This window comes from Amblyomma maculatum, unplaced genomic scaffold (assembly GCF_055883805.1).
Source record: "Amblyomma maculatum isolate TAMU_Amacu unplaced genomic scaffold, ASM5588380v1 scaffold_23, whole genome shotgun sequence".
NCBI classification, from domain to species: Eukaryota; Metazoa; Arthropoda; class Arachnida; order Ixodida; family Ixodidae; genus Amblyomma; species Amblyomma maculatum.
Genome location: NW_028146748.1, coordinates 2,425,093 through 2,437,252, shown reverse-complemented (window position 1 = coordinate 2,437,252; position 12,160 = coordinate 2,425,093). Strand labels below are relative to the sequence as shown.

Below are 12,160 nucleotides of genomic sequence, written 5' to 3'. Positions count from 1 at the left end.
ATTATTTACGCAACTGTAAATAATTATTAATAATTGTTTATGTAGCTAATGTGGTTGGTTTTACAGAGTGTGGTAATAATTAGTAAGTATACTATGCAACTATAAATAATTAGTAATAATTGTTTATCTAGCCAATGTGGTTGGTTTTACAGTGTGGTAATAATTAGTAATTATATTTTCGCAACTGTAAATAATTAGTAATAATAGTTTACCTAGCCATTGTGGTTGGTTTTGCAGAGTGTGGAAGTAATTGGTAATTATATTTACGCAAATGTAAATAATTAGTATTAAAAGTTTACCTAGTCATTGTGGTTGGTTTTACAGTGTGGTAATAATTAGTAATTATATTTACGCAACTGTAAATAATTAGTAATAGCAGTTTACCTAGCAATTGTGGTTGGTTTTACAGAGTGTGGTTATAATTAGTAATTATATTCACGCAACTGTCAATAATTAGTAATAATTGTTTACCTAGCCAATGTGGTTGGTTTTAAAGAGTGTAGTAATTATTTACGACTGTAAATAATTATTAATAATTGTTTATGTAGCCAATGTGGTTGGTTTTACAGAGTGTGGTAATAATTAGTAAGTACACTATGCAACTATAAATAATTAGTAATAATTGTTTATCTAGCCAATGTGGTTGGTTTTACAGTGTGGTAATAATTAGTAATTATATTTTCGCAACTGTAAATAATTAGTAATAATAGTTTACCTAGCCATTGTGGTTGGTTTTGCAGAGTGTGGAAGTAATTGGTAATTATATTTACGCAAATGTAAATAATTAGTATTAAAAGTTTACCTAGCCATTGTGGTTGGTTTTACAGTGTGGTAATAATTAGTAATTATATTTACGCAACTGTAAATAATTAGTAATAATTGTTTACCTAGCCAATGTGGTTGGTTTTACAGAGTGTAGTAATTATTTACGCAACTGTAAATAATTATTAATAATTGTTTATGTAGCCAATGTGGTTGGTTTTACAGAGTGTGGTAATAATTAGTAAGTATACTATGCAACTATAAATAATTAGTAATAATTGTTTATCTAGCCAATGTGGTTGGTTTTACAGTGTGGTAATAATTAGTAATTATATTTTCGCAACTGTAAATAATTAGTAATAATAGTTTACCTAGCCATTGTGGTTGGTTTTGCAGAGTGTGGAAGTAATTGGTAATTATATTTACGCCAATGTAAATAATTAGTATTAAAAGTTTACCTAGCCATTGTGGTTGGTTTTACAGTGTGGTAATAATTAGTAATTATATTTACGCAACTGTAAATAATTAGTAATAATTGTTTACCTAGCCAATGTGGTTGGTTTTACAGAGTGTAGTAATTATTTACGCAACTGTAAATAATTATTAATTATTGTTTATGTAGCCAATGTGGTTGGTTTTACAGAGTGTGGTAATAATTAGTAAGTATACTATGCAACTATAAATAATTAGTAATAATTGTTTATCTAGCCAATGTGGTTGGTTTTACAGTGTGGTAATAATTAGTAATTATATTTTCGCAACTGTAAATAATTAGTAATAGTTTACCTAGCCATTGTGGTTGGTTTTGCAGAGTGTGGAAGTAATTGGTAATTATATTTACGCAAATGTAAATAATTAGTATTAAAAGTTTACCTAGCCATTGTGGTTGGTTTTACAGTGTGGTAATAATTAGTAATTATATTTACGCAACTGTAAATAATTAGTAATAATTGTTTACCTAGCCAATGTGGTTGGTTTTACAGAGTGTAGTAATTATTTACGCAACTGTAAATAATTATTAATAATTGTTTATCTAGCCAATGTGGTTGGTTTTACAGAGTGTGGTAATAATTAGTAAGTATACTATGCAACTATAAATAATTAGTAATAATTGTTTATCTAGCCAATGTGGTTGGTTTTACAGTGTGGTAATAATTAGTAATTATATTTTCGCAACTGTAAATAATTAGTAATAGTTTACCTAGCCATTGTGGTTGGTTTTGCAGAGTGTGGAAGTAATTGGTAATTATATTTACGCAAATGTAAATAATTAGTATTAAAAGTTTACCTAGCCATTGTGGTTGGTTTTACAGTGTGGTAATAATTAGTAATTATATTTACGTAACTGTAAATAATTAGTAATAATTGTTTACCTAGCCAATGTGGTTGGTTTTACAGAGTGTAGTAATTATTTACGCAACTGTAAATAATTATTAATAATTGTTTATGTAGCCAATGTGGTTGGTTTTACAGAGTGTGGTAATAATTAGTAAGTATACTATGCAACTATAAATAATTAGTAATAATTGTTTATCTAGCCAATGTGGTTGGTTTTACAGTGTGGTAATAATTAGTAATTATATTTTCGCAACTGTAAATAATTAGTAATAATTGTTTACCTAGCCAATATTGAGTAATTAGTGCAATAACCAGGACATAGCATATAAATAATTATTTTCTTATTTATTTCCTTTTTAATTAGTAACTGCTCATTGATTGACATATGGACATATAAGCTATGCATTTGCACATACTGTGGTGTTGCTCTGTGATTGGTCGACACCTCCACGACGTCTTCCCTTCGCGACCAATAAGTGCTGTGGCAAAAATGTGACACTTTTGCTAACGACAACTATGAGGCAATAAAGGCTTTTGCCTTAATAGCAGTAGGTATCTGCAATAAAGCATTGCTTGCAAATGTACAAAACATTTCTGGAAAACACTGTTTTAACAGCTTGATATCAGTTGCCAGTTGTAATTTGTAACCCTGACATTATACTATTTTTTGTAATGCGGCAGAGCATTCTGGGCTTGCTGTACCTCTGCCACGGGTCTACCCGGTACTGCACTACTTCCGGGACTAGCTAAGCGACTCACGGTTTTTGGGGGAGGACAATCACAACTCAAAGATGAGGCCAACTAACTTTTTTCATTCGAGCTCACTGCTATCCATGTGCCTAACACAGCAATCCTCTCAATGCCTGTCTTATTGCATTGTTGGGCGCCTCGTGCATGCAGTGACACCTTGGGTTACTTTTTCCGCGTGTCATTGCATGTGAGTCTATTATTTGAGGCAATAAAGAATGGTTTGATTAAGAATCCCCTTCAAGGGATGTGTCGAGATTTGGTAAACCATAGCTCAAGTGCTACAAACAAAAAACGGTGGACCGACGCTGTTTCTGCAACAACCGATAAGTGGCACCACTTGGGCATACATTTTTGATGGGATCGAACTGCAGTTCCTTGTCAATTTATCGCTTCTCGGCCTTTTGGCTAAGATCGCTTCTCGGCCTTTTGGCTAAAGCCTCGAGGCTGAGAAGGAAGTCATTTTACCTGGTTGGAGGGGTCGTGCTGCCCGTCTAGGGTGTCAACCCCCTCCGTTCCCGTGGTATCAGCGGTCCTGCTGCCCTGGTGCCTGGCCTGCTGCCTGGCGTCCGGGGCTCCTGCGGCTGGTGGCCTGGTGTGCTGCCTCCTGGTTCGGCGGGGTCCTGCTGCTCGTTGTCGTGCCCTGGTGCCTGGCCTGCTGCCTGGTGTCCTGGGCCCCTCCACCTGGCGGAACCCCCCCCTCCTGAGGTCCTGCGGCCTGCAGTCCTTGGCCGGGTTTCCTGCCTGGCGCCCTGGTCCTGCGGTGATGGACCATCCACCTCCAAGCACTCGGCCCTCAAAGGCCCAGTGCTTCACCTTCCAGTTGCCGGAGCCAGCTCCGGCAGACGACATCATTGATGCCCTCGAGGTTGTCGTCGGTGTCGGGGGGCTGCAGTACTTGCAGCACCTCGGCGGAACTAAGTTCCTGGCTGCTGTTTCCTCAATGGCACAAGCCACCAAAGTTGTTGCCGCGGGCACTGTGCTCGTCGGCAGTCATCATGTGCCGCTGGTGCAGCTTGCTGCTCCAGTGGTTTTTGTTACTGTTTTTAGGCTGCCGCCTTGTGTCAGCGACGATGCCCTGACTGCAGCATTGACACCGTATGGAAAGGTGCGAGCCATCACGGAGCCCGGCTTCAAAGGGAAAAGCCATGTACGAAATGGGTGCCGCCTCGTTAAACTAGACATGGTACGAGCCCCACCGAATTTTCTCTCTGTCGCGGGTTATCGTGTTATGCTCGAATACCGCGGCATGAAGAGGGTATGCTCGCGGTGCGGAGGGGAAGGCCACATGGGTGCTGCCTGCCAAGCAACCAAGTGCGGACGCTGCTCAGCATACGGACACAGCACGGAGACTTGTAATACTGGTTGCAAGAGCTGTAGTGGGGCACATGCCACATCGGATTGTGTCCTGCCACGTACCTATGCTACGGCTGTAGCAGCGGCTGCTGCTGCGCACCGTGAAGGGCCAAGCGGTGCTGCGGTGTCTCTGCAGGAACCATCGGACGGTGGCCACGAGTCCCGAGACTTCGAACCTGACGACGATAGAGCCTCGACGATCACTATTGCTGCGGACGAGCAAGGAGCCGCCGCCAGCCTGGAGTCCGATGACGAGGAAGGGTCCCGTTTACCGGAGCTTCCATCCTTGGAGGAAGCTTTGTTTGAGCAGGATCTTACCGCTGCACAACGGACACCATCTAAGACCTCCAGGGAATTGTCCGAGTCCTTAACAGAAGACTCTCCGCTGCACACACCTATTAAGTTGCAGGTGGAACCAGGGAGAGCCAGGAGTGAAGAACGGCCTGTTCCTGGTTCATTGGCAGCTGCGATGCCCCAGCGACCAAATAGTGGGGACTCTTCGCTGCGGCCAACGCGGAAGACGTCCTGTGCAGACGAGGACCTGGTAAAGAGGACTCTTTCTTCGGACAGCGGATCGGGCCCGTGCGGTTCGGCGCCGAAGAAAAAGCCCAAGAAAGTGGATGGCAACGAGGCAGACAAAATGGACACCAGGCCGCCAGAGAACTAAGCACCATGGCGCCAGCAGAAGAGCGACAGGGCCGTAACGGTCCACATCCCTTCCCGTTGACCTTCAGTGGTCCCGGCGTCCATTCCAAGGCGCCATCAAGGGACCACCACCCCGGCCCGTCGACTCGGGCGGTACGGGGGACGAACGATGGACAGTGTACCGGTTGGGACTGTGTTGGCACGCGAGTGACTGTGTGTTTTTTTTCCACAGCCGAGTGTGCCGACTGGATCCCCTTGCAGCCCAGCCGTTGGCACCGCTTGGCATCGTCGTCCTGCCGCCGCGGGGCCGCCAGCCAAGGCGTCTCATCGACCAGGGAGCCCCCCCGTCCCAGTGCCACTTCTGCAATGCTGTGCCTTCATGGACGCTACCCGCTGCACCGTGCTGTGAGTCTGTCCGCGTCGTTTGTTTGTTCTATAGTTTCTCAGTTTGCTTTGTTATTTGAGTTCCTTCCATTTATTTGTCATGGCTTCTTTTAGGTTTGTTACCTTTAATGTTAGAGGGTTTCGCAACCCGGATAAGCAGCGCGAGATTATCCATTTTGCGCGATTACACAAAATTGATGTCTTATTTTTGCAAGAGTGCAATTTACGCACTCCATCCGATGTATTATCTTTTCGTTCCCGTTTTTATGTTGATGCTTTTTTTTCGCTAACAGACTCACGGTGCTGTGGGGTAGGGGTTATTTTCATATCTCCCGCGTTTCGCAATGGAGCGCATTGCACGTACGGTCCTGACGGGCGGGTTATTGCGGTGGATTTGTTCTTAGAAGGGCGGAAGACTCGTTTTGTGAACGTATATGCTCCAGTTACAAGAGCACTCACCAATGACTTCTTCAAATCCATTGCGCCCTTCTTTCTAGATTCCACCCCTCATGTTTTGTTGGGAGACTTTAACTGTGTCCTAGATTCGGAGCGAGACCTTAGAGGACCAGGGCAGGGCTCATCCTGCTACCACGCAAAAGAGCTACGGAAACTCGTGCGCCAGGTCCACCTCTCGGATGCGTGGGTGGTGCTACATGGAGATGAATTTATGGCCACTCGCACGAGCAGACGTAGCTCTAGCCGTATAGATAGAGTCTACGTCCCTCCCTGCTTGATACCCCTCCTGGTCTCCTGCGAGGTGCTAAATCTCCCACAAGATATGGCAAAGATGAGTGATCATGTACCTGTCATGGCCACATTGAGATGTTCAGCAGGCCGCCCGACGCGCCCGAATCTGTGGCGTATGGACGCATCGTTAATGCTGGATGGCAAGAGCATCAGCGACATTCGGGCGGAGGTGTCGAACTCTATTGCTGACATTACCCAGCTGTCACCCGAGGGGTGGGACAACCTCAAGACCGAATGGCGGGCAATTCTCGTCCGGGCAGGAAAGAAGAAAAGTGCACGGCGTACCGCTGCGCTGAACGATGTACTAAGAAGGATGAAGATAATTCAAAGTGCCGACGAGTTATCGTTCGCCATGCGAGACTACCTGGATATCTTGAGGATCAGATATCACCGCATCCTGCAAGATGGGTACCAGGATACACAAAGCAGGGATGCGCCGCCCACAGCCGAGTGCACGGCGGATTTGATGCACAGTCGAAGCACGCGCAGGCACGATGGCCGGACAGAGCGGGTGGAGAGTGTGGACATGGGCGAGGGCACAATGTCGGAGGATCCGGCTGTGATCGCGCAAGTCTTTCGGGAACACTTTGCCGCGCGATTTACGTCGGCCTCCCGAAATGAAGCTGACGGAGAGACAGATATTGCCTCCTTCTGTGACGACTTACCAGCTCTGCCCGAAGCCAAGGGGGCGGCACTTAGTGCCCCAGCGTCACGCACAGAAGTGTTGGAAGCTTTAAGAGACATGACACACTCATCCGCGCCCGGTCCGGACGGCATTATGGCTGCCTTCTACTGGCAATTCTTTGATGTTCTTGGCGGCCTGATAACTACCTTGGTCAACATGGTCATCAGGGATAGACGGAAACCTGCATCCTTCTCAGCAGGACGCATAATTTTGATCCCCAAAGAAGGGGCATCGCCGTCATCTCCAGAGGCATGGCGACCAATAACGTTATTAAATAGTGATTACAAGTTAGTTACTTCTCTGCTTGCCAAGCGCCTCCGGCCTTTTTTGGCAGATTTAATCTGCCCCTATCAATCGTCGGCGGTACCGGGACGCTCCGTGTTTGCAGCACTCACGTTCACCCGGGACGTTTTCGCATATGCACAGGAGAAAAGAGTGAGCGGAGTGTTTGTTTCACTGGATCAGGCTAAGGCCTTCGACAGGGTCGAACACCCATATTTATATCAAGTTTTAAGGTCCTATGGGATCCCAGAAGAAGTCATAGGGATCATAAAGCTTCTGTATGAAGATGTGTCGTGTGACATGTTATTGAACGGGGAGTTGCTCCCCAATTTTGCGGTAACCCGAGGAGTGCGGCAGGGTTGCCCATTGTCTCCAGCACTGTTTGTCCTGTCCCTGGACCCACTGCTGCGGCGCGTCGTCAGCGAGCGTCGCATCCGCGGCTTTCCGGGGATAGGACAGGACGAGGTGAAGATAATGGCGTACGCCGATGATATCTCCCTGTTTGTGCGTGATGGACAAAGCCTGCAGAGGTTCATGACAGTCTTTACAGAATATGCATCGCTCTCGGGCGCAAAACTGAATGTAGGAAAATGTCACGCTCTCCGCTTTGGCAGCTTCCAAGAGGCACTACCAGAACCGATCCCCTTGGTAGAAGCTGTTAGGGTACTGGGAGTACTCTTTCAAGAAGGAGGAGTATCCCCAGCTACTTGGACCCTGACTATCGATAAAGCCAACAGGGTTTTCGCAAACGCTGCACGGTTTGACTTGTCAACAGCCGCCAAAATTACGGTAATTAAGAACAGCGCGCTTGCCTTTGCGTTTTACGTGGCAAGAGTGGCAGTGATGCCAAGGCGCACGGCAGGGAGACTCTCCTCCCTAGTAGGCACTTTCCTCTGGGGAGGACAGACAGCCCTAGTGGCGCGAAATCTTGTGCAACTTCCCCGTAATAGAGGAGGCCTCGGTGTACCGTGCGTCCAAACGGTTGCGCGGACTATGCTGACCAAGCTTGTCGTCGGCCTTTTGGACCAAGCAGATTACCCAGGACGGCCCCTACTCTTGTACTGGCTAAGCACTGCGAGGAGGGCCTTCACCCCTCAAAGACATCTGGGGCCGCGAGCGGAAACACCGCACCCTTTCTACCAAGCGGCCGCCAGGTTCCAGGAAACACTTAATGTAGAGCTGCCAGAGGTAAACATAGAGGAAGTGCCGCCAACCGAGATAAGCGCCCTCATGGCGTGCGCTCGCCTCAGCGCAGAAGAGGCGGAGCGAACCGATCCTAGGAGATGGAGTACATGGGCCGCAAGCACAATGCCAGACCAAGTTAAAGACTTCGAGTGGCGACGGCGGTGGGGCGTACTCCCGACCCGGGATCGCCTCTACCGATGGGGGGTTGTCCCCAACAATCAGTGCCCGCAGTGCGGAGCACCGGAGATTGGCGATCATTTCGCGTTTGAGTGTCGGGTATCCAAACCCAGGCAGCATTGGCCGACTGCCGACCTATGGCCGGTCAGCGGCAGCTGGTCGGCAGCCGACCTGCCGGCATTCGGTGCTCGGTCGAATGACGGCCCATGGTTGGCCATGTACCAGGTAGGACGGAAGTCGGCCATCAACCAAGGCCCAAGCTCGGACACCCGACTGAACGCCGACCAATTCGGCCACGGTAGCTCGGCCAATGGGCGGCCCATGGTCGGCCATGTACTAGGTAGGGCAGACGTCGGCCAGCATCCATGGCCCGAGCTTGTAACCCCGACTTAACGCCGACCTGTTTGGCAATGGTTGCTCGGGCATTTGGCTGCCCACGGTCGGCCGCGTGCCACGTTGGCCAGAAAGCCGGCTAGCACTCACGACCCAATATGCCTGTAGTAGACGCCGATTACCTCCCTGGATCTACTTAACCTCTTGTACAAATCCAGTTGTCAGTGAGAACGCGCACACAAAACAAAACCGCGAGGTCATAGCACGAGCATGTGACATTAAATTAGTGATTAGAAGACAGCTTTTTCATTGCCGAGAAAGAAAACGTTGCCGCAAGTTGATCGAATAAATGACCGTTTTCTACGCGCAGGAAGTACGCGCAGCATCGTATGTTTACCTGGGGAAAGGACCGAATACGATGTGTGTACTTTCTAGACGCAATCCCTGAAAAATGAAAAGCCGGAAGACTGTCGAGTTTTCCATTTTAGTTTCACACGGTCGTAAAGAAAAAAAATGGCAGTTTTTCGCACAGACTACGAGCATGACAAGCGCCCCTATTGAAACGACTCCGTATGCAGCAGTACAGAAAATGTACGGATTCTGTACGTTTTCCGCATCACACTTACAGAAAACGAGCGGATTTCATACGTTCGTTCCGGAAGTCCTTGCGGAACTTACGGATTTCATGCTGCGGATGCGGATGGTCGTATGCGGAGAACATTTAGACGTCATGCGATTGATACGGATGTCCTAATTTGGAGTGTACGGAGCCTGTACGGCGATTGCGGACGGATGTGTGCGGAGCATTCGGATTCCTCACTGACATGATGCGGTAACTACGGAGTGCGTACGGTTGATGCGGATACTCCGTCCCGCGTAAGCGGAAACCTCGCTGTACAGGCCGGCAAATTCGGAAGAAACGGACTTCACCACAGCTACTCGCTTGAGCCACGTACGTCCCGAACGCAGTTGTTGCAAATAATTAATGAGGCTGTTTCGCTCACTTTTTATATATCTATTGAGAGAATCATACGTATATGTATATGCCATGTAAAGACTATGGCTCGCGGTGACAATTAAGACGCACCAAGAAATGGCTCGCGCGGCGGTAATAGCAGCTGCAGACGCACTGCAGTCGATTGGTAGCATGAACGATCGCCACGCCTTGGCCGCTATCAATTTGCATGTTATCAGCGTTCATTGAACGCACGGATATGTACCGAAAACTACCGCGAACTTCGGAATAAAAAAATAGCATGGTCATATATTCATTCTTCTCCGCAATCCGTTCGCGGGTGATTGTGTCATTGCCGATCTTCGCTTAGAAGCGTTTTTTTTTTGGTGACACTGCGCAATTGTGATGAGTTGCTTCTACCTGAAAAGCTGAGTGACCGAAGCGATTTGAAAACAGTGCTACATGTGTTTTATTAGGAGATTCACAAGAATATCGGCATGCATATGAGCCTTCTGAAAGGGTTCGTCTTCTGCAATTTAATTTCATTTATTTTCCCCCGAGGGCATTACATAAGGGGGAGCAAACTCAATATGCAATGCGAATAAGAAGGGGAAAACATTGGAACAACAAGAAAACAGAAACTAGAGAAATAGTGCATGGCCGGGTTAAACGGAACAATATGAAAAATAAAAATAACAACATACCATAAGTAAATGATGCCGAAACTGTTATACAAATCTTGTTATATGCATGAAGTATTAAACACGCGAAAAAAAGGCAAGACAATGTAAGCGCTGTCCCCTGTCCCCCCCCCCCCCCGCGCCCACAATTCCGCCGACGTCACCATCGATGCCTTCACAAAAGTTGGTCGTTCAGCTTTACCCTGAATGATTTACAATCAGTACATGATACGATGGTGTTTGGCAGGGCGTTCCACATATTGCGTCTGGAAAAATGAAGAATTTACTGCTAATAAGGTACAACCGTTAATACGTGCAATGCTATGATTTGGTAGCAACTTTACTGGAGGTAAGGACCTCACTGAAGCCTCAGAGATAAAGAAGAGGTGGCAGGAATAACAGAAGAACTGTATACAAGAAGGACCCGAATGTGCAAACCCAACATAAGACGGTTGTGATTACTGATCTCGAGCCGGGCATCCTGAAGAGTGAAGTTGAATGGGCCTTAGCCAGCCTTGCTAAGAACAAAGCTAGCGGAACTGATGGCATTCCAGCTGAGTTGCTTCAAAACCTCAACCATGACTACGCTGTTAACATTCTGCATACATTATGTCAGAAGATTTGGACAACCCTGCAGTGGCCACAGGATTGGAGGAGGTCAGTTTACATCCCCATTCCAAAGAAAGGCAGTGCCAAAGATTGTTCCAACTACCGCACGATCGTGCTTATTTCGCATGCTAGCAAAGTGATGTTGAAAATCCTCCAAGGTAGGCTGCAGCAGTACGTGGATCGGGAGCTTCCGGACGTGCAAGCTGGGTTTTGCAAGGGCAGAGGAACTGGAGACCAAATTGCCAACCTTCGCTGGATCATGAAAAAAGCAAGAGGGTTCCAGAAACCCATCTACTTCTGCTTTATTAATTATGCGAAAGCGTTTGACTGCGTAGATCACAGCAGATTGTGGAAAGCTCTCCAAGAGATGGGAGTTCCAATTCACCTCATCTGTCTCCTCAGGAACCAGTATGAAGAACAAGAGGCCACAGTCAGAACTGGGCATGGTCTTACTGATTGGTTTCCAATTGAGAAAGGAGTGAGACAAGGCTGCATACTGTCGCCCTGCCTATTTAACCTACATGCAGAGTGCATCATGAGGAAGGCCGATCTGGACGAGTCTTCAGCTGGAGTGAAGACTGCTGGAAAATGTATCAACAACCTTAGATTTGCGGATGATACCACTTTAATGGCAGAAAGGGAAGTGGAACTCAAAAGACTTCTGATGCACGTACAAGAAGAGAGTGAGAAGTTTGGGCTTAAACTGAACATTAAAAAGACAAAGATCATGGCATCTTGCCCTATCAAGTCCTGGAGCATCAATGGACAAGAAGTGGAAGCTTTGACAGATTTTCTCTTCTTGGGCTCCAAGATTACCTCGGAAGGAGACTGCAGCCATGAAATTAGGAGACACCTGCTTCTGGGAAAGAGAGCAATGGTCAGCCTTGACTGCCTAGTAAAGAGCAGAGACATTAGTCTGCCAACCAAGATCCGTATAATTCGTGCTATGGTCTTTCCAGTTGTCATGTATGGATGCGATAGTTGGAATGTGAAAAAGGCTGACCGCCGAAGAGTTGACGCGTTTGAATTGTGGTGCTGGCGAAGACTCTTGAGAGTTCCTTGGACTGCCAGACGATCAAATCAGTCGATATTGTCGACCATAAACCCTGACTGCTCATTGGAGGGTAAAATTCTAAAGTCAAAGCTCAGCTACTTTGGTCATCTGATGAGAAGAGAGGAGTCGCTGGATAAAGGTTTGATGTTGGGAAATGTTGAGGGTCGCCGGAGAAGGGGTAGGCAGCGAACGCGATGGTTAGATGGCATCCTCGAGGCACT

At 46.9% G+C, this 12,160-nt stretch overlaps 1 pseudogene; it reads left to right on the top strand.

The window, feature by feature from the left end:
- The first annotated feature begins 2,685 nt into the window (after positions 1 to 2,685).
- On the top strand, positions 2,686 to 2,856 carry LOC146171163 (U2 spliceosomal RNA; annotated as a pseudogene).
- Positions 2,857 to 12,160: the final 9,304 nt, after the last annotated feature.